This window comes from Mauremys reevesii, linkage group 9 (assembly GCF_016161935.1).
Source record: "Mauremys reevesii isolate NIE-2019 linkage group 9, ASM1616193v1, whole genome shotgun sequence".
Taxonomy (NCBI): domain Eukaryota; kingdom Metazoa; phylum Chordata; order Testudines; family Geoemydidae; genus Mauremys; species Mauremys reevesii.
In genome coordinates this window covers 34,507,541-34,528,532 of record NC_052631.1, presented here as the reverse complement: position 1 = coordinate 34,528,532, position 20,992 = coordinate 34,507,541, and the positions used below count along the sequence as shown (strand labels likewise).

Genomic DNA, 20,992 nt, shown 5'->3' with positions numbered 1-20,992 from the left:
CTCCCCTGAGCACACTGTGCCCTCACTCCCCCCACCTCAGTGCCTCCTGCATGCCGCAAAACAGCTGACCACAGCGGGCAGGAGGCCTGGGGAGGGAGGGACCCGCCAGCGGGTGGGAGGAGATGTGGGGGGAGGAGAGGAGCTGATGGGGGGGCTGGCAGGGGGTGCTCAGCACCCACCATTTTTTCCCCATCAGTGCTCCAGCCCCAGAGCACCCATAGAGTCAGCACCTATGATGAATATAGACCCATGTGAACTCCACATATTAACAGAGGGGTTATTTTAGTGATCAAAGGGAGTGTTCTTCATTCCCCTTGTTGCTTATATTTGCAGCAGGGTGATCACTAAGGTCCAGATGCTCAAAGGCATCTGCCATTGAAATCAGTGGGGGAGGAGTTAAGCACCCAAATACCTTTGAGGATCTGAGCCTAAAGCCTTGATTCAAAGCCCACTGGTGTCCATGGGAGCCTCTCCATTTACTTCAATGGGCTTTTGGATCAGGCCCTAGGATTTTGCTTGTGGTATTTAGTCACAGCCTGAAGGCTGCGTAGAGGTGCATTATGGGTCAGTCACATTCTGCCTATAAATGTGTAAACGTGTTGCTGCTTTTTAGAGCCAAAAGCTGCCCTCAGCTGCACAAGCATGGCTCCCATTGAAGTCAGCAAGAGGGGCCCAGCTATATTCAGAAGTCTTGGCTTCAGTGTATATGGCAACTTCCGTTCAAAAGGAAAAAATAATAGCATAAAACTTGTGCAATACAAATCATCAGTGTCACCAAAAATGAAGGTATCCTAATGTTGGAAGTGGAAGGTTTATTTAAACTGTGAAAAACCCCCTTCTAGTATAAACCACAACCAGGTAATATGTTTTTAAATATCACTGGGTTTTTCTACACTAGATATGTGGTGTTTTACAATATCTAGAATAGTCTCACAGCAGGGTATTGGTTATCTGTATTTTAAGAGGAATCTTCCCATTTGAATCTGCATTTTAAATTTGTCTGTTCACTGTGGGCTCTTATACATACTTCAGATTGTATTGACTGTGCCAGAATGAAACAAGTCTTTGGTAGCTTCTGCAATCTCCCTTGAACTAGCAAATGAACACGACTTAGACTTTGTGCTCTGTAGTGCTTTACTCGAAGGCTTTGATGACTTCCTCAGGCCTGCATGTTATATAGTCTTCTGGGCTTTTAGGGAGTTGGTCTGATTTTAATTTATGTGATTTTTCCAGTAATAATAATGCCCAAATAAGATATCCATTCAAAAGCCATAATTTTAAATTAGAAGTAAAAATTTGATAGGGGTCTATTGACATTCTCCGTTAAATTATTGCAGCAGACTGCTAATGGAAGGCTTATATAGACAGAGCTATTACCAAGAATAATACACAAATTAAAATCAGTCTTTTAACATATTAGAGTGTACAATTCAGATCAGAAGTGAAGTGGCTGATATTCTTTCATTACAGCTTTATTAAAGAACACACAGCATTGGAGATTATATTCCAAAAACAGGTTAAATAAAACCAAAATTATTTTCTGCTGTCATCTGAGTAATAAAACTGTTCAGGGAGCTCAGGAAATCCTTTAATCTCTTAGGTTCCAAATCCAAGTATGGATCTTAAATTTAGGAGACACTAAATGAAAGATCCAGATCAGGCAAATAAAGATACAATATCACCCCACTGACAGCACTTTGGAACATCTTCAGCACCACTGTTATGAAATAACATTGCATTCTCATGTGCTATAGTTACACAAACTGATTGAAACTCCAACTGTTCCTTCCTTTGAGAAGTCCAGGAGTAGGTTGTTGTGTAGTGTGTAATTAGATACCAGAAATCAGAAGTATCCAGCTACTCACAATAATTTTGCAAGGATTTATGCACTCACAGAAATCTGCCATTTCACTCTGTGTATTTGCCCTCTACCACAACCTGCTTTGTGCAAAATATCAAGCCAATGGACTTTTTACATTTAAAAAAGGATAGTTAAATGCCACTTCTTCTCGTTTTTTATGCAAATCTTCCTGTTTTTGCAGGCTAATTGCTCTGTTTTCACTCAAAATAAAAATTTGTCTGATATATGTCCCTTTCTACGAAAGAGGCCATTTTGCTTTGAGTGCTTGCATATCTTTGCAAGATTTTTCTATGTAAGTGGGACTATTTTTGAGTTCATAATGAACTGTAATATCACAATGTATTCAAGTAGTTTTATCTTTCCTTATCAATATTTTACTCACCTCTGTTAAAGACAAACCTACCAGTGCCCACTTCAGAAATAGTTTCAACTCCAGGAAACTTTGGGTTTGTTTGATACAAGTGCAATTAGTTACTTGAAACTTTGGACAGTGTCTACTCACTCCACAAAGGAGATTGTTATATTTCACAGATATACTTTTTGCAAGCACGATACTGTACTTCAGAGCAGTACAAAGGAAATATTATAGGGCTGACCGTCTCAGTTCTTTCCAGCATTAATGTCTGCAGCAGATGTTAGGTGAACCTTTTGTTCTTTTCTGTAATGTGATGTTGATGAATATGTTGTACTATTCCTTTAGAAAAATAGCCATTTGGGCTTTGAAAGAGATACATTTAATAGACTGCAGAGCTTTTACATTTGCTTGAAAAATAGGGTATTTCATCCTAAACAATAAAACCTAAGTTCAATAATATTTACATCTGTTTCATTAATTGTCCACCTTAAACATCTGTCTAGGTTTTTAGTGCTCAGAATTGATGGCTGTATTATCCGTTGGTACCAAGGACTGGTTATCTGTTTAAGAAATACACTTCCAGTGGAAATCCTCTATTGTTTTTCCTTGATGGTAGGTAGGTCCTGTTCAGAAGCAATAGCGGCTCCAACTGTTAGTGTACAATATGGCCTCTATTCAGCAGAACACTTAACTTTCCATTAAACTAAGCACATGTTTAAGTTTCTATGGAAAATAATCCTCCCACAGTTTCTGGTTCATCTGGAGGAAAGAAAAGTATATACTGGTTACCCCAAGTGGTTTTGTCTATGAGTGAGGCTGTGTTACCAACGGGTATCTTTATGGAAAACTCTCATACAAGTAAAGAAAAGAAACTGGGGGAATAAACTGTATATTAAATTGGTCTTCTTCCCTCACAATCAAGCAACCCTATTTGACATCTTATAGGGCTGATCAGATTCTTGTCTGTGTTACATGAAGAGGTGTTCACTATATTACATGCTCCCTTCTCATATGGGGAGCTCTCTCCATGACCTTTGGCCCCTGTCCCTAAGTACCTTCTCTGAACAGGAGCAAAGATGTTTGATCTGTAACATTCCACCTTCTGGGGAGACCCATGCTTGGTTGGCTGCTGCCAGCACCCTGGCTGGGAACCACAGCCAATGGGAGCTGCGGGGACAGTGCTGTGGGCACAGGCAGCACACACTGTGCAGAGCCCCCTGAATCCTCTGCCTAGGGGCCAGACATGGCGGCCACTTCTGGGAACAGCACAGAGCCAGGGCAGGCAGAGAGCCTGCCTTAGCCTTGCTGTGCTGCCAATCGGGAGCCACCTGAGGTAAGCGCTGCCCAGCTGGAGACCACACCCCAAATCCCCTACCCCAGGTCAGAACCAGCTCCTGCACCCAAACTCCCCCCTGGAGCCTGTACCCCAAACCTCCTCTTGCACCCCAATCCCCCTGCCCCAGCCCCAAGCCTGCTCCCGCACTCCAGAGCCTTCAGCCCCAGCATGGAGCCCCCTACTGCACCCCAACCTCCTGCCCCAGCCCAGAGACCCCTCCTGCACCCTGAACCCCTCCTTTCTGGTCCCATCCCAGAGCCTAGGGAAAGCCCCAAGCCTCTATACGCCTCCCTCCCCTACCACCCCCCGAAGGGCCGTGTGGCCCATGACTGATTTTTTCTGTGGGTCAGTGGCCCCTGATAGAAAAAAAAAATTCCCCGTCCCGGGCCTAAAACATGTCTGGCCCATGACAGATTTAAATTTACTAACTTGATTATTCTACCCTGCTTTGGTGATTAATATCATGGTGGTAAAAATAGAAACCAAAGTAAAATTTTCCATAACAGCTTGTTTTATTTAGCAACGTTTGATTTAAGAAATAACCTAACTCTGGTGGAAGGTAAAAAACTGTTTATCTTTCAATACAAGGTACAGATTAGGTGCTATGTAAATGTTTCTAAAAGTAACTCCTCTAAAGCCATAGCATTCATTTTTCTTCCCTTCTAGTGCCTAGATGCTGACAGATGGAATGACATGTTTTGGGTCAGGGGGCTTTTCCACCAAGAAGAAGAAGTCAATCTACATTCTCCTCAAGACCTAGCAGCTTGTGCTTGAGTTTAGTTTATTGTATGGGTAAGGATATCATTTTGAATAATCCAGACATAACCCTGTTAAAAGCAAATGCTCCAGATCTTTTGCATCATTTTTTAAAAGGCCTTGAGTCTCTACTGGTGTCCCTAGCCTCTGTTTGCCAGAAGCTGGGAATGGGCGATGGGGATGGATCACTCGATTCCCTGCTCCGTTCATTCCCTCTGGGGTCCCTGGCATTGGACACTGTCGGAAGACAGGATACTGGGCTAGATGGACCTTTGATCTGACCCATTATGGCCATTCTTATGTACTGACCACAGACAGCTCTTCAGCTTGCTTAATCAGAGGTACATTTTGCCACCTGAATAAATTTAAACGTGTTCAGGCCCAATTCTTTCATAATTTGAGCCCAATTCAGCCCTCAGATACACCAGTGCCATCCCAGTCAATGGGACTCCACAGATGTGAATGGGGACAGAATATAGCTCATTATCCTTAAAAACAGGTTTTAATGTATCTAGATAGCAGTATGAAGGGCACCTGGAACTGTACAGGCGGTAAAGTGTGCCAAAGAGCCTATAACAAGTCTATGCTCTAAACAGCTTAGAGTCTAAGTGGGTACAATGTAGACCAAACAGCAGTGGTGCTGGAATAGTTTTTATAGTGGGGGTGTTGAAGGCAGAAACCATGTATGTGTGTTATTATTACTACTTCAAGCCAGGGATGCAGCAGCACCCCCAGAACTCTTAGTTCCAGCACCTATGCCAAATAGAGCAGGCCTGATTCTCCTCTTGATTACAAGGGTATAAATAAGGTGCACATTCAATGAAGTCAGCAGAATTTGACTGATGTAAAGCCAATGAGAGGAGAATCAGGCACAAAATGGCATATGGTCATTATAGCAGGAATGCTTTGATTAGCTGGTGGGATTTTAGAAATATTTTGCAAGAGGGAGCTGGCTGAATCAGTTAGAAGAGTCAAGCATATGAGATGGAGTGAAAGAAAGCACATCAGGATGAGGTGAAGGAAGAAAAGGGAGTGGTCAGCAACAATTGTCACTCAGGCCTTGGCTATACTTGTGAGTTACAGCGCAATAAAGCCTCCCAGAGTGCTGTACCTCACTCCCCATCCACACTGGGAAGGCACGTACAGCGCTGTGTCTCTGCAGCTACAGCGCTGCTGGAACTCTACCTCCCCAAGAGGAACAACAGCTGTTGCGTATTGGCTGAGACGCTGCTGCTCCAGTGTAAATGGGGAGTAACGCACTGATTGACCTCCGGAAACTCCCCATAATCCTTTTAACTGAAGCGTCCTCTCTTGTTTTGTTGTGAACTCCAGAGGAGGAAGCCCTTTCAAAGGTCTGTTTCCAGAGCTGCTTATCAAAAAAGCCCAAACACAGCTACTATTTGCTTTGAATGAGTGAGAGGCAGGCAGGGGAGCTCCGTTTGGAGTGCCGACAGCTAATGTTTGCTTGAAGAGAGGCTGAGCAGTTGCTTATCTGGTCTATGAGAAAAAAAAAAGAAACAGCTGCTGTTTACTTTCAGTGAGTGAGAGGGGTGGGGGAAGGAGGGAGGTCTGAACTTACAAGACAGCATGCTGACACTCTCAGCACTCCAAAAACCCACTCTCTCCCCCCACGCTCCCCGTCACGCTCCACCCCACCCCATTTGAAAAGCACGTTGCAGCCACTTGAATGCTGGGATAGCTGCCCATAATGCACCACTCCCAATGCAGCTGCAAATGCTGCAAATGTGGCCACAACAGTGCGCTAGCAGCTGTCAGTGTGCACAAACTGCAGCGCTTTCCCTACTCAGCTGTACGAAAGCAGGTTTAACTCACGGCTACACTTGCAGATGTACACCGCTAAGGCCTCAGAAAGAATTACAAGAGTTAGAACTTCCCATTCTGAACTCCCTACCACAAGTTCTCTAATCAACTAATTCTCTCCCCACTTCTCCTTTTTATTGTTTTTAAATAGGAGAGGGTATTTTCTGGGGACCAGAGAAAGTTTTGAAGCCAAGACCCCAGCATATGGGCCTATGATAGAAAGTTCAATGGCTTTAAGATCCAGGGTTCTGAGTTGAACCCATTTCCCCATGCTCGTTTCTGCAGATGATTTTTTTATGATTTGGGTTGTATTTTTGGGGCCCAAATTTTCATTAATGGCCTTTGATTTTGGGGACTTCCGTTTTTGATTAATCAACTTTAGGACACCTATGACCTGATTTCTAGATGCTCACAACTATAATTGTGGCTGAGTCAGGAGTGTGAAGAGGAGGGAGGTAGAAAGCCATGCGCCTTTTGTCTCTTGTGCATCCCTACAGCAGGCAGCCACAAAAGGGTGTTTGTTTTGCCAACAAGGCTTGTCCACACTGACTTAGTGAGCAGCAAGCCAGGGCGTGAACCTGCAGTGCACTAACTTGGCCATGCGGGCCCTGCTACCGTGCATTAGAAGTTCTATAGCACACTAAGCCGACTACAGAACCTTTAGTGTGGAGCAGCAGGGTCCACACGGCCAGTTCGTGTGTGGCAGGTTACAGCACTGTAGCTTTTCACTTTGGCTTGTTGCACAGACTGACTGACCATGTAGACAAGCCCAAAGTTGAAAGTAGACAGGAAACTGCTGTCCGTTTATTCTCCTTCCTCAAACTGTTCCTTGTGTCACTGTCATTTGTCAACAACCTCTGCTCACCTTGAGCCAGTGGGTGAGCATGCTCCTAAAAGCGTGACATGGAGAAGTCAATTTTATTTCACCCAGAACAACTGGTGAATCATATTAAAGATTATTGTATTCTGGAGGTGTCCTGATACCTGAAAAGCTAACAGGGTTTTAGCTTAGTTTATTCTGGGTTTTTTTAAATCTACATTCATTGCATTTCTTAATTGTTACAAAGGTTCTCTCTAAACACTTCAGTAGGAGGACACTTGATGTTTATGACTATACAAGATGAATCAGTATTTTAAAAACAGAAAAATAAAATGCGTGTGTCAAAAATTAATGAATTGCTTAAAACCAGCCACAGGAAGCTGTTTAGCTATTTGAATCCATGCTCACAAACATCAGAGCAATGCAGGAAGGTATTTTGCATTCCACCTCTCAGTTCTCTGGGATATTGCCAGGAAGATTGTGCTAATACACATATCATAGCGATAGCTGTTGCTGTGTAACTGACAACAGCTCAGATTAGACATGTCCCTGATAGACCTTAATTTACACATGCTTTTTCCCCTCAGATACATCTTCCACTTGTAATATGGTTACATGCAGCTTCTTTTCAGGACAGGGATTGCCTCATTTTCTGACAGAGCAGGCTATGCACACTGGGGAACAGGCTTCACCATCTTGCACAGTCCGACTGTACACCTAAGCACAGTCCCTCCCCAACGTCCATGCGAGATGAGCTAGCTCTGAGCCAGTCCCTCCTTACAGCAGTACCTAGACAGGCCTAAAGTCTCCATTGACTTGCTACAACCTCTCTCGTTGTTGCTCCCATAGCACTGGCTTCTTCCATGTCCAACCTTTCAATCTCACCACTGCCAGTGCAAGAGCTTTCTCCTCTGCAGCTCCTAAAATGGAGAACAACCTTTCCATAACCCTACACCTCCGCCACTGCCCCATTGCTCCTCTCACATATTTTCTCTTGTCTGCTTATTGATTAGCTGTATTGTTTACCACTCTAAAATGATATGCAAGAGTTTTTACGGAAGGTAGCATAAAAAAATAAAATTGTAGTTTCCTAATTTAAGATATATTGATCCAGACTACCCTTTGTTGTTACCTGAAATGCATTGTTCTCCACCATATAGTAGTCCACAATCCGTCACATGACTTAGGCCAAGTCTACACTAGAAAACTAAATCAGCTTACTACATCATTCAGGGGTGTGAGAAATCCAAACCCTTGGAGGAGCATAGTTAATCTGACCTGGCCTCCAGAGTAGACCGCGCTAGGTCTTCCATTGACCTACCTACCACTTCTCGGGGAGGTGGATTACTTAAGCCAATAGGAGAAGCACTGAAGCACTGCAGTGTTGCTGCTGTGCCGTAGACAAGCCCTAAGTCTAGAACAAAATCCTGCAGTAAAGGGTAGATTTGTTGTGAACAACAGAATTGCAGAATGGTGGAATACATGGCGCCTTTCATATAAAATTCTCATAACAGAAATTAATTTAGAAATATAGTTTTTAGTAAATAGTAGTTACTCTAAAAACAATATTAGACTTATTTTTGAAAATCAAGTGTTTAAAAGCCAGGAAATTCAGAGTTAAGTTCTACAAACAATCCAATCTCTTATCATGCATCTCTCTGTTCCCTTTTACTTGAATTGTAAGGACTGAATAAATAAGATATTAACTTTAAATGCTTTCACATCACAGGCTACACAGAGTATAAAGAAAAGGTAACACTTTCTGTACACAAGTGTCAGTACATTTTTCAGCCAATTTGTTTTGCATGGATAGGATAAAGGTGCCAAAAGTGCCTGTTTCTGAAGGGTGAGATGCTGGAGCCAATATAGGGAAGACAAGGTAGGGATAGGTCCAAATCAAATACCCCAAGCCCAAATACAGGTTTAGATTGAGAGCAGAGCTGGTTGGAAAACATTTTCCATTCTGTACAAAATTTTGAGATTTCAAGGGGGGGTGAGGGCGAGAGAAAGGGGGAAGAAATTCTTCTAAATTGGGATAAAAGCCAGATTATCAAAATTTTACACAAAACAAAATTCTGAAAACAAAAATTCATTTGGGGTCAATTGAAATGTTTTATTTAAAAAAATTGAAAATGTTTCATTTTTATTTCAATCCCTTTATTTTATTTTTCAGTATAGAGTTCATTCTGAAACAAAATTTAAAAAAAACCTTTTCAGTCTGAAGATGTCCAAATGGGTCATTTTGACATTTTAAAAATTGGAAAAAACCCACTATATTTCAGCAAAATCTATACAATTTCACAAAACAGTAGGTTTTGTTGAAGTGGCATTTTCTGGCAGAAAACTGTTCTGACAATTTTATGTCAGCCGGCTCTAATTTGCAGATGAACCTCTCTCTACAAAAGAACAAATGCAAACAACCCTAATATTGCAGAATTTCTTATTCACATCAAGGTTTCAAATCCACCAACCTTCAAAATGTTCAGATCTTGGCGTTTGGGTCCAGGCCCTTTTCTCAGAGATACCATGGGATTTATGGTCCATATATGATGAAAAATAATTGGTTTCTCGGGCTCGTAGTGGAAGAAGTAGAGGGGTTGGAATCCAAAGTTCACAAAAAACTCCTTCCTGATAATGCTAAAGAGAAAAAAAGTTGATAGTCGAAGGAAGCCCAACTCATTCAAATGTATACCACAAGGAGATCTTTAGAGAGATTACAGTCACTGAGGGTGAAATCTTGGCCCTGCGGAAGTCAATAACAAAGCTCCAAGTGATTTCAATAGAGCTGCAATTTCACCTTAAATCAGTTCATAATATTTTGACAGCAAAGATTTAATTAAGCACCAGAGACCAATAAGGTTTTTTTTTTCTTATAACGACATTCCTGTGTAACAAGTGTGTGTGTGTACACACACATATTATATATATATATTTTTTTTTACACGTGGTTTATCATCACCTGTCCTTTTTACTTAACCCATGGTTTAAGTGATAGATATTAGAATTAAATTTGTGCTAATTCTGCTGATTTCTACTGTGTTTTGAGTTAGAAATGGGAAGTGGACTGAGCCTGTTTGCTTCTTTGAGCAACATGCTATTAAATCTAATATAGAGGACTTAGGAAGACACCACTTAGCCCTAAATAACTTATACAGACAAAACAGGCAGATGGCAACAACACCAACACATTGAATTTACCCTCAAGAGATAAATCAACATTCTTGCTACCATCATGCTTTTGCTAGAAGGAGACGGTTATGACCTACTAAGGCACCAGCACCAAAAACTCTCACCATGTTATCTTTACCTAAAAGAAAATTTCAGCATTCTTCAGCTGTTCACATATGCAGATAGTTGGCAAACAGTAATGTACTTAGCTTTAGTACCATGGATGGTAGTTCACAGTCAGCATTATAAAGTTTGTTTTGCCCCTTTCTGGGGAAAAAACAAACCAGATACTTTTGTTTTTAAATAAACAGCTATTGAACAATTAATTTGGAATGGAAGAAATTAAACTTCCTCCTGCAGCAGAACAGTTCACGTTGTCCAGTGGGTAGAACAGAAGACTGAGTTAGGACTTTTAAGTTCTGCTCCCAGCTCTGCTACAGACTTGGGCAAGTCACTTAGGACTTGATCCTGCACCACTTACGTCAATAGGAGCTTTGTCATTTACATCAATGAGCATAAGATCAGTCCCCCCAGCCTCAAACTGACCATTCCCCACAAATAACCACCTGGCGGGGGGGTAACGAAGCCAGGAAATACAGAGGTGAATTGTGTACAATGTCTTGAAAAGCTGCCTATAGGGGAATGGTTTGTTGGGCTTTAGGGGGAGGATGCAGCCTCACAATCCCCATAGATCCAGGGTGGGGGAGTGGGGACAATCTACAGCACCTATCAAATGGATATCTAAGCACTGAGCCAAAGAGAAGAGACCCCTAGCTGGGCTCTCCATGCAGATCCTTTACCCTACACCACTGCTGCTACTTTCTCCAGATTGCATGGCTCCTGCAGGAGCCACTCTGCCATAGAGGCATCACTCCACACTTGTGCAAAGCTTTCCTATGGGTTCTGAAAACGCAGCATAAAAATAAATTATTTCTATCCATTTTTATAACTAGAGAAAGGAGGACACACAACTATAACAGAGAAAGATGCACCGTGTGAGCAGAGGGCAAGTGTGACAGGCCTTAAGTCAGCCAGGATTCCTCCATGATTTATGTTACAAGCCAGAGCACTAACACTGGAGCCCCACACCACAGAGCTGGAGTCTGATGGTCACTGAACACTGACTTTTGCCTATGAATTCTAGTTATAGAAACACCTGTGATAAATGGGTAAAATGCCCAGGTGCTCTATAGCTTTTCACATGTCGCATTTTTGAACACAAGGTGGGTTGTCTAACAGCCTCCCACTAGTTTGCAATAGAAACTACTTAGGGACGCTGGTTCTAAGTTTTTCAAACAATTTTCTTTTTTTTTTCCTCCTTTTTTTGCAGGGAAAACAAAGACTGACTTTCTGTTTCCCTGTCAACATATATTTATTTCCTTTTGCTTTTCTGTGTTACACAGTGAAGTACAACCATGGTCACAGAAATAACCATGTAAAAATGGCACCTTTATTCAAATACCCCTGCTCCCTGTGTGTTTGAGTCAGAGCTGCCCAAAAAAAAAAATGGAGAGATGGCCAATTCTCTCCTCACACCAACAAGATGGCCAGCTCTGGTCTAATGACAGAGTCTTTGGTGACTGTATGAAGGGCAGAGTGCATCACCACTTAGCTTCCAGTTGGTTTTGCAATGTGGGAAGGGCTATTATTAGTTCAATGCAGATGTGGCGCATTCACCTGGTTTGTGGTCAATGTAGATCTCTGCAGCACTGCTCAGTCACTGTGGCCATCTGTGGAGGGGTGGGATAGGACTGTAGTGCCCTTGGTAGCTATCTATTTTTCCTACCTGATTCATTGGATTTGCATGAAGTGAGGATATTTGAAAAGCAAATCTAAAATTAATACTTCTATACCAGATGCTATGGGTATGGCTATACTACAACAAGTACTGCAGCTGTGCTGTGGTAGCACAGGTGCTTCCTACAGCAAAGGAAGGGGTTACCCCCCGTCTGTTGTAAATTCACCTCTCCAAGAGATGGTAGCAAGACTGACAGAAGAATTCTTCCATCAACCTAGCTGCATCTACAGTGGGGGTTAGATCAACCTAACTGTCACACAGGGGGAGAAATTTTTCCACAGTGCTGAGTGATGTAGCTAGGCTGACGTAGATTTTAGCCATAGGCCCAGCCTACAAGAAGCCAGAAATGGGACCAATGGATGTACTCTTCACCATAATCAATAGTAAGAGCCATCACAAAGAAACAGTGCAATGACGAAGAAAATCTAACATGAAGGGGCAAAGGCACAAAGCTAATTTTGGACATTCCAGCTATCTTCACTTCAGCCACAACCTCCCTGTGCAAAACTCATCTTCTGTGGTTTGCAGCGGTTGTGAGTAAAAATAGGGGGTTTTGTGTGTCCGTTTTCCATTTTCACTCACAACCCTAATCACAGGGAAGGCCAAATCTAAGAGCAAGATGTACCCAAAGCCATTGAGTTTTCATGGTTTCAGAAGGAAGCCATGTGGCAATCAGCCGGTTTGCATTCCGGCCACCTGAAGTCACAAATCCAAAGCACCCTACACCCTTTACAGGTTCACTCAACAACTCAGCCTCAGGCTGATCAAAAGGTTTGTGAACCTTGGCAAGCCTTGGAAACCTGGATCACTCTTCAGGTCTGTAACAAAAGGCAATCCAGGCACATTTCACCTGGTTTCAGGGTTGGTTTCATCTCTGTGCACCACAAGGTCAGATGAGAAAGTTTGATTCTGAGGAAATATTTGATGGTTCTGTGATTCAAGTATTTTTATTCTTAGACACAGACCTATCATATTTTTAGATTGTGAGATTTTACAAGTTGCCTTAAGAGAGGTTTTTGAATGGGTGTATCTCTCTAGTAAAGAGACTGTGAAAGGGGAACTTATGTACATATGAGAAGACTCAGAAACCAGGAATGTTAAATATGAGAGGATACAGAAACATTACTGTTCACAGGAACTGAATACAACTAGACTAAGAATCTTTTTAAATATTAGCAAGGTGCTACACTGTGCTTCCATTTTTTGGAATGAATGCATTTATGAGGATAATTTCATAAGATAGTTCCAGCTCTCTGATCCCTCACTGACAAGTAGCAAAAGAAACCCACAATATCCACTGTTGTAGCTCATTCAGCTTCTCTCTCTTCACTAAAGGAATCTTTCTCAGCCAGGTTTCACATCACTGCTGAAGGATTCCCATTCTAGATGCCTAAAATTACATCTAACCTGTAATTAAATGCAGAACTTCAGGGTTCAATTTCACTGCCAATTCTATGGTATTCATGGGTACAAAACAACAAAGAGTCCTGTGGCACCTTATAGACTAACAGATGTATTGGAGCATAAGCTTTCGTGGGTGAATACCCACTTCGTCAGATGCATGTCAGATGAAGTGGGTATTCACCCACAAAAGCTTATGCTCCAATACATCTGTCAGTCTATAAGGTGCCACAGGACTCTTTGTTGCTTTTTACAGATCCAAACTAACATGGCTACCCCTCTGATACTTGATAGGTACAGAAGTTCTCTCTCCTTCTTCGTTATTCCCCTGTTTAGGGTCAGCAACTTTTATAATCTTCTTCTAAAACTCTTGCATGTATGCCAGGCTGTCATGCAGACTGATCTCTCTGAGGTCCACTGATATTTGGTCCATGTACCAGTCTTTGGGATCCCCCTGGGGGATCTTCCATCCATGCTCACTGAAAGCCATCCTACTGATATAACTCCAGTCTCTGCTGGACACACCCCCTACCAATGTAGCCTAGCTTCCCTCAACTTGTCTTCAATTGGAGCAACCTGCATTAGGTCCCTTACAATCTCATTTCAGATCACGGAGCATCCAACCATTTGACAATCTCAACATCTTCATTTCCATGGTGGAGAGCATACTGATCTCCGTTCTTGTTGCTAGCCTCTGGTCTGTACATTACAATGGGTCAAATTACAGGTTTCTACACCTCTATCTTTTAACTTCATCGGCATCTTTTTGTCGTAGAGGATTGGGGTTAGGTCCCACCATTTGTGCCAGGCAGTTTTAGTACCATGCCAGGAATCACTCAGGAGAGTACCATCACCAGCAATCATTGGTCCTTGGTAATTAAATTCCTTTACTGTAAACTCTCAGAAATTAACAAAAAAAACCAGCTAAATTTAAAACTGATAAAAATATTTTCACTGTGTCCAATCTTGAGGTTACTCAGAAAGTCGAGTTAAGGCCTAAAGCTGTGAAAATACTGTTTCTGCTACGAGGAGGACTAAAGAATCCACAGAGGGACTACCGCACATTCTCAGCACATTGCAAAACTTACTTCCATGGTGGCTTGCAGCAGATAAACGTGGAAGGAAGGACAGTGGATGTGATCCACACAAAAGGAGCATGTGGTCAGTGAGTCCACACTACTTACATCCATATAGTCAAAACCTCATGCAGGGGAGAGCAGCGATCCATGTGCCCCATAGCCAGCAGTAGTAACCATGGACCAATTATACAAATGCTAAAGCTCACGAAGGCTGAAGATTACTTTCCTCAGTTCCTGCTGTGAGCACAGCTCAACTCAGCTTGCTGACTGAGGATCAGGCCCTCTGTTTGATCATTTTAGGGAGATGGGGGAGGGGGCTTGATAAGCAGTGTTGGTAGTTTGTCTTTACTGTACAGCAAATGCAAGTGTTTATTGCTTATGTGCGGCTCACATTCAAATAAATAAAATAATTCACATTAAGTATGTTATGTGTTCAGAAGGTAACATGGCTTTTAGCAATATTGGCTCGGTGTAAGAGAAACCCCAGAGAGCTCTTAGCAGATGCCTTGTTAGATTATTGAAAGGGAAATGAAAAAAAGTCTTCCCTCTACTTTGAATCTATACCAAGTTCATCATCCAGGTACTGCCATCACCATGACAGAGCAACAAAAATCTCTTGTAAATGGGGAAAATCTCCTTGTGCTAACTCAGGGCCAGCCCTTGGAGCCCTAAGCCCCCAGCCTCTCCTGCACACACACACCTGATTTGCGGGGGTCAGTACAAAGAGATGAGTTAAGATTTCCTTTTTTAGGAACAAAGTCAGTTTCTGTCTCAAAGACAAAGTGGGTGAGACAATTTCTTCTTTTTTTTTAATATATAAACTAGACCAACTTCTGTTGGCGAGAGAGACAAGCTTTCAAGCTTACACACAGCCAGACCTGAAGCAGAGCTCTGTGTATGCCGGAAAGCCTGTCCCTCTCACGAACAGAAGTTGGTCCAATGAAAATTATTACCTCACTCACCTTGTCTCTACTATCCTGGGACCAACATGGCTATAGCAACACTGCATATAATTTCTGTCTGGGCATTCCTGTTGCCCCATCTGCCTAGCATCTGGCAGCCTTTCTGCTGCAAGATGTGTATACTACTTGCTGGTGCTGGAAGTTTGCCAGTGTAGTGATTATTCCCTAAAGATAATGGATTATTTTTGCTGCCCCCTCTGGGATTTATGACATGCAAGACAACAGATCCATTGATTTGGGGGAAGGAAGTGTAGGGAGAACTTAATTGGTGTTTTAAGAGAAACTTCAGGGCAGGAAAGGTAGTTTGGTCCAGGGAATAAGGCATTGGACTGAGCCTGTTTTTTCATTCTCAATTTTCCTATTAACTCCCTCAATAACCAAGAACAATAAGCTTCTCTATCTTCATTTCTCTATCTGTAAAATGGGGATAAGAAGATTGTAAAGTGATTTGGGAGCTACACATGAGGAGTGCTACACATGAGGAGTGCTATATAAGTGGCAAAGTATTTAAATGCTTCTTACCTTGCAGTGAAGTAATATATCAAAATATTGTTCTGTTATGGAAAAATAATTGCTGTCCCGGATAGATCAACGGTCCATCAATTTTAGTCTCTAACTGCAGCCAGTATCAAGTGTTTAGGTACAAGGATTCTTGTAGGTTACTCCACAATTGCCTGCTACAAGTAGGGAAAATTCCTTCCTAAACTCCATCAATTATCCCCTGAAGCATGAGGATTTATATCCCTTTTGTTTTTAATCCTACCTAATAGAATTCTTGATTTCCCCATTATCCTTATAAATATTTAACCCTTTTCTGAATCCTGCTAAGCTCAATTTGCCATCTCTTCACAATTTTCATTACATAAATCTATATGTAAATACATTCCTAGAAACATAACAAAAACAAATATTAAATAATATCAAGGGGCCAGTTTTCAGTACCATGTGTGGCAAATTATTAATTGGAATGACACTTAAATCCACTATGTGTTTCATGGAAAATGTAGCAAGTCTTGTCACTGATGTATTATAATCTAAATTCCCTTAAAAACATGTGTTCCCTTAAACATCAGTGAGTTATACAGAGCCAGGATTCAGAATGTAGAAGCCATGCATCAAACTTTGCAAAAGTAATCTTGGATATTTTTGAACAAGTATAGGCTGGCTTCATGTCTGTGATTGTATCATCCAGCTTCTCAGCACAATTTCATAACCCTGTCAGGACACAGATGGAATTCTGTTCCCCGTCAGACCAGTAACTCAGCAATTTCATGGAGAGTAACATAGGAGCCTGACATGGAATTCAGTGAGAGACCCAACATTCACATGGAAAGCAGAGAAAATGTCTCCTGCATCCCCTCTCAGTGGCCCCTTGACAGGAAGGCAATGCACAGCTGAAGTTTCCTGCTTGCCACAGTGCTGTTGGAAACAGCATAGAGGCCAGGAGACACAGCATTAGCTGATCAGATTAACTTTCCTTGCTACTCTTAGACGCTGAATAAGAAAGATTTGTTTGTAAAGGGTAAGCACAGATCTGTCCCTCATTGTGACAATGAAAGGACATCGGTAATGTAATGAGATTTAGCATGTCTATGTTTAGCATGTAACTAGCAAATGAAACTGCTTGTACAGGGGGTTTAACACCTGACCTGAGCGGTGCTAATAGCTGGTTTTTCAGGCTGGGGGATGAATCGAAAAATTTGGGGAAAAAAATATCAGTTCCATTTTAATCAAAGTTTGGGGAGGATGGCTCAGTTTCCTGCCCAAACAAACAAACAAGCAAGCAAAATCCTGAAAAATAATCATTTTGGGTCAAACAAAAATGTTTCATTAGAAATTTTTTTTCATGTTTTGCCATTATGTTTTGGGTGAGGAATTTTTGCCCTTTGTTTTTAATTAGCTAAATTTCAAAACAAAAAGCTGTTTAAAACAAAGTCAAAATATTTTTATTTTCAAAACAAAACATTTTGTTTCAAAATGGCCAAAATGAACTATTTTGATTGAACTTGTAGGGGAAAAAAAATCATAATTTTGGTCCTTCCTCCACACCCAAAAAATGCATTTTCTGGCGGATTTATTTTTCACTCAAAAAAAAAATTCACAAAAACTTACAGCTGTGAAAAACCAGATTTTCCTCCCGGCATGAATATAATGAAGGAATCATACAATTACACGAACACAGATATATACTGATTAAAATAAAGTACCCATAGAAGATCCAACAGCTTTCCAAAGGGAAAACGAGGAGCTTTGGAGTTATACTGTCTCATTCTCAATCTTTAATCGATAGTTTGTTGGGTGATGTAACAGGGTCAGCTGCCCCGTTGCCAGAGGAGTGGCTCTGCAGCAACTTGTCTCAGTTTCCCCTATTCAGGATTCTAAGTAAATTCCATCAGTCCAGAATCTTTAACGCATTCCCCTTCTGGCACTAATTTGTAGAATTCAAAACAAACTCAGTCCTGGGGCTTCTCCCCTTTCTGGTTCTTCCCCGCTTTGACAAGCCACTACTAGCCATACCTGATGGGAGTCTTTTGGTCTCTAAAGCAACAAATGGCAAAAATTCCTCACCCAAAACAATGGCAAAACATGAAAAAAAAATTCTAATGAAACAACAGCTTTACGATGACATTTAATAGTGAAAAGTGCAAGGTCATGCATTTAGGGATTAATAACAAGAATTTTAGTTATAAATTGGGGACACATCAGCTGGAAGTAACAGAGGAGGAAAAGGACCTCGGAGTATTGGTTGATCACAGGATGACTATGAGCCGCCAATGTGATATGGCCGTGAAAAAAGCTAATGCGGTTTTAGGATGCATCAGGCGAGGTATTTCCAGCAAAGATAAGGAGGTGTTAGTACCGTTATACAAGGCACTGGTGAGACCTCATCTGGAATACTGTGTGCAGTTCTGGTCTCCCATGTTTAAGAAGGATGAATTCAAACTGGAACAGGTTCAGAGACGGGCTACTAGGATGATCCGAGGAATGGAAAACCTGTCTTATGAAAGAAGAATCAAAGAGCTTGGCTTGTTTAGCCTAACCAAAATAAGGTTGAGGAGGGATATGATTGCTCTTTATAAATATATCAGAGGGATAAATATTAGGGAGGGAGAGGAATTATTTAAGCTTAGTACCAATGTGGACACAAGAACAAATGGATATAAACTGGACACTAGGAAGTTTAGACTTGAAATTAGACAAAGGTTTCTAACCATTAGAGGAGTGAAGTTCTGAAACAGCCTTCCAAGAGGAGTAGTGGGGGCAAAAGAAATATCTGGCTTTAAGACTAAGCTTGATAAGTTTATGGAGGGGATGCTATGATGGGATAGTCTAATTTTGGCAATTAATTTGGCAATTGATCTTGATTATCAGCAGGTAAGTATGCCCAGTGGTCTGTGATGGGATGTTAGATGGGATGGGATCTGAGTTACTACAGAGAATTACTTCCTGGGTGCTGGCTAGTGAGTCTTGCCCACATGCTCAGGGTTTATCTGATCGCCATATTTGGGGTCGGGAAGGAATTTTCCTCCAGGGCAGATTGGCAGAGGCCCTGGAGGTTTTTTGCCTTCCTCTGCAGCATGGGGCACAGGTCACTTGCTGGAGGATTCTCTGCAGCTTGAGGTCTTCAAACCACAATTTGAGGACTTCAGTAACTCAGACATAGGTTAAGGGGTTGTTATTGAAATGGGTGGGTGAGATTCTGTGACCTGCATTGTGCAGGAGGTCAGACTAGATGATCATAACGGTCCCTTCTGACCTTAAAGTCTATGAGCTTCTTCTGCAGCCTGCAGGCACCTCCTAACCCTCTGTAGCTTCACTCTGCCACAGCTTCCTCCTCCTGTTTCTCTCTGGCTCTTTATAGAGACCAGCTTCCCTCTCAGGTCCCACTGGGAGGCTGTTAATGAGGCACAGGTGGCCTGGCACAATTCCCCTTTAAAAGGCCCAGTCTAGGTTTGTTGTCAGGACCATCAGAACTACAGGTAGGTGAAACAAGCTCAAGGGCCTTGGGAGTAGCAGGCTGCTTCAGACCTTCTCCTACTTTCAGTGGGGAAACTATCTAGTGTACTGTTATTATGAGCGGAGGCCATTTAACAGAGAACTTTTTCAAGTCAGTGGTATGCTGTTTGCTGCCCTGCCCGGCAGCAGAGTGCACCAGAGAATCAAGTGATAAGAGTGATGTCACTACTTCACAAGCATCAGTCAACAGCTGAGTGACATCCCTGTGACAATACCTAACAACATTTAGAATAGTAGATCCAGGACACACTTGCTCTTTGACAGCCAAGCATCTTCAAACAAGGGACTATGGATTGAAGACACCCCTTTCCACAGAATAGGGCAGAAAGCATTCCCCTCAGGCTGCTCTAATTCATGCCAGGGACAGGTCAGACAGGCCCTCAGCCAAATCCATACAGGCAAAAAAAATAAATGTCATAAAGCCTCCTGAAAGACACAGCACAGAGCTGAAGGCTCACAATTTTGTAAAATTGTGATAGAAGAAGTATAAGAAAAGATATTGGAGAGAGAAATTAGAGAGCACCTGTTTATCAAACAGAGTGTGCCACACATTGTGGGCCAGATTGTCATGTGTTGTGTGGGTGGGAGGAGGATAAAGACACCTCCCTAGAACAACAAGGACCTCTCTGCATCTGCAGAATGGAGAGACTGCTCACTCCTCTCCCCTGGGGATCAAATCGCTGAAGGGAGGCTGAGAGGTCTAGAGTTGGCTAGAGCTGGTCAGCAGTTTTCCAATGAACCAGTTTTCATCAAAAAATACCAATATGTCAAATATTGGCTGTTTCTGTGAAATATCTATTTTGATGGATTTTCCCTGAAACACAGTTAGGTTTCCTGTCATCTTGCCTGGTGGGCTCTGAGGAGCCAGGCTTCTGGGGTCCATGTCTCCAATACAGCCCCAACATACAAACTACTTCAGAGTCCAAGGCCCCAGGACTTTCAAACTGCCTGCCACAGAGTGACAGCCTTTATCAGGGACTCAGCTAGAAAATTGGTAATTCTGACTTTTAATCAGCTCTGGGCATGGAACCATATCACCAGCTCCAATGGAGCAGGGCCAGGCATTGGGGGAAGCAACCAGAATACTCATCCCGTATGCAAATGGAGTAGTCCCAGGAAAGATTACACCTGCCATTCCACAACACCCACATACAGAATAGTGGCACAAATGCCACAATGCAGCCCTGTCCATGGATGACTGATAAGCGAGCATGAGATTTTTTTTTTTTTTTGTCTTTAAACTGAATATCCTACTCAGGCTAGAAAGCCGTTTATGTTCACCAGATTTAGGGTTTGGAATATGCTCTACTTATTTAAATATCCTCTGCCAACTATAGAGAAATTAAAAAGAAGCCGGCTTCTGGCACTCCAGTACTTATATTCATTCTCTCTCTGAAGCAATAAGAATATTATTTCAGAATGTCAATTTTGGCAAAGTTTCAAAGCTGATCAGTGCCAGGCTTTAGAGGAAAAAATAATCACATGTATAATTAAAATGCTCCCTTCCAAGCCTGGCGTAAGCTGTAGTATCAGGGATATTGTGTTGCTGGTACAGTCAGATTCCATTCCTACCAAACAAGTGGGCATTTGCAGGTAGGCATAGTGGTGCCTGACTAAA

The 20,992-nt window shown here is 42.1% G+C and overlaps 2 long non-coding RNA genes across 3 annotated transcripts in view; one reads left to right on the top strand and one right to left on the bottom strand.

Annotated features, from left to right (window-relative positions):
* The window catches only part of LOC120372353, an 81,282-nt gene that overhangs the window by 24,870 nt on the left and 35,420 nt on the right, over nt 1–20,992 (bottom strand). Inside the window, exon 2 of the long non-coding RNA XR_005584920.1 lies at nt 9,421–9,586. This is a non-coding gene — a long non-coding RNA (uncharacterized LOC120372353). The remainder of the gene's footprint in view (nt 1–9,420; nt 9,587–20,992) is intronic.
* The window catches only part of LOC120372349, a 30,627-nt gene that overhangs the window by 5,406 nt on the left and 4,229 nt on the right, over nt 1–20,992 (top strand). The window contains exons 2-3 of one of the 2 annotated variants that reach the window (XR_005584914.1): nt 2,720–2,828; nt 4,219–4,259. This is a non-coding gene — a long non-coding RNA (uncharacterized LOC120372349). Of the gene's footprint in view, nt 1–2,719; nt 2,829–4,218; nt 4,345–20,992 lie in introns of those variants that run through there. The other variant, XR_005584913.1, reaches the window with a different exon arrangement.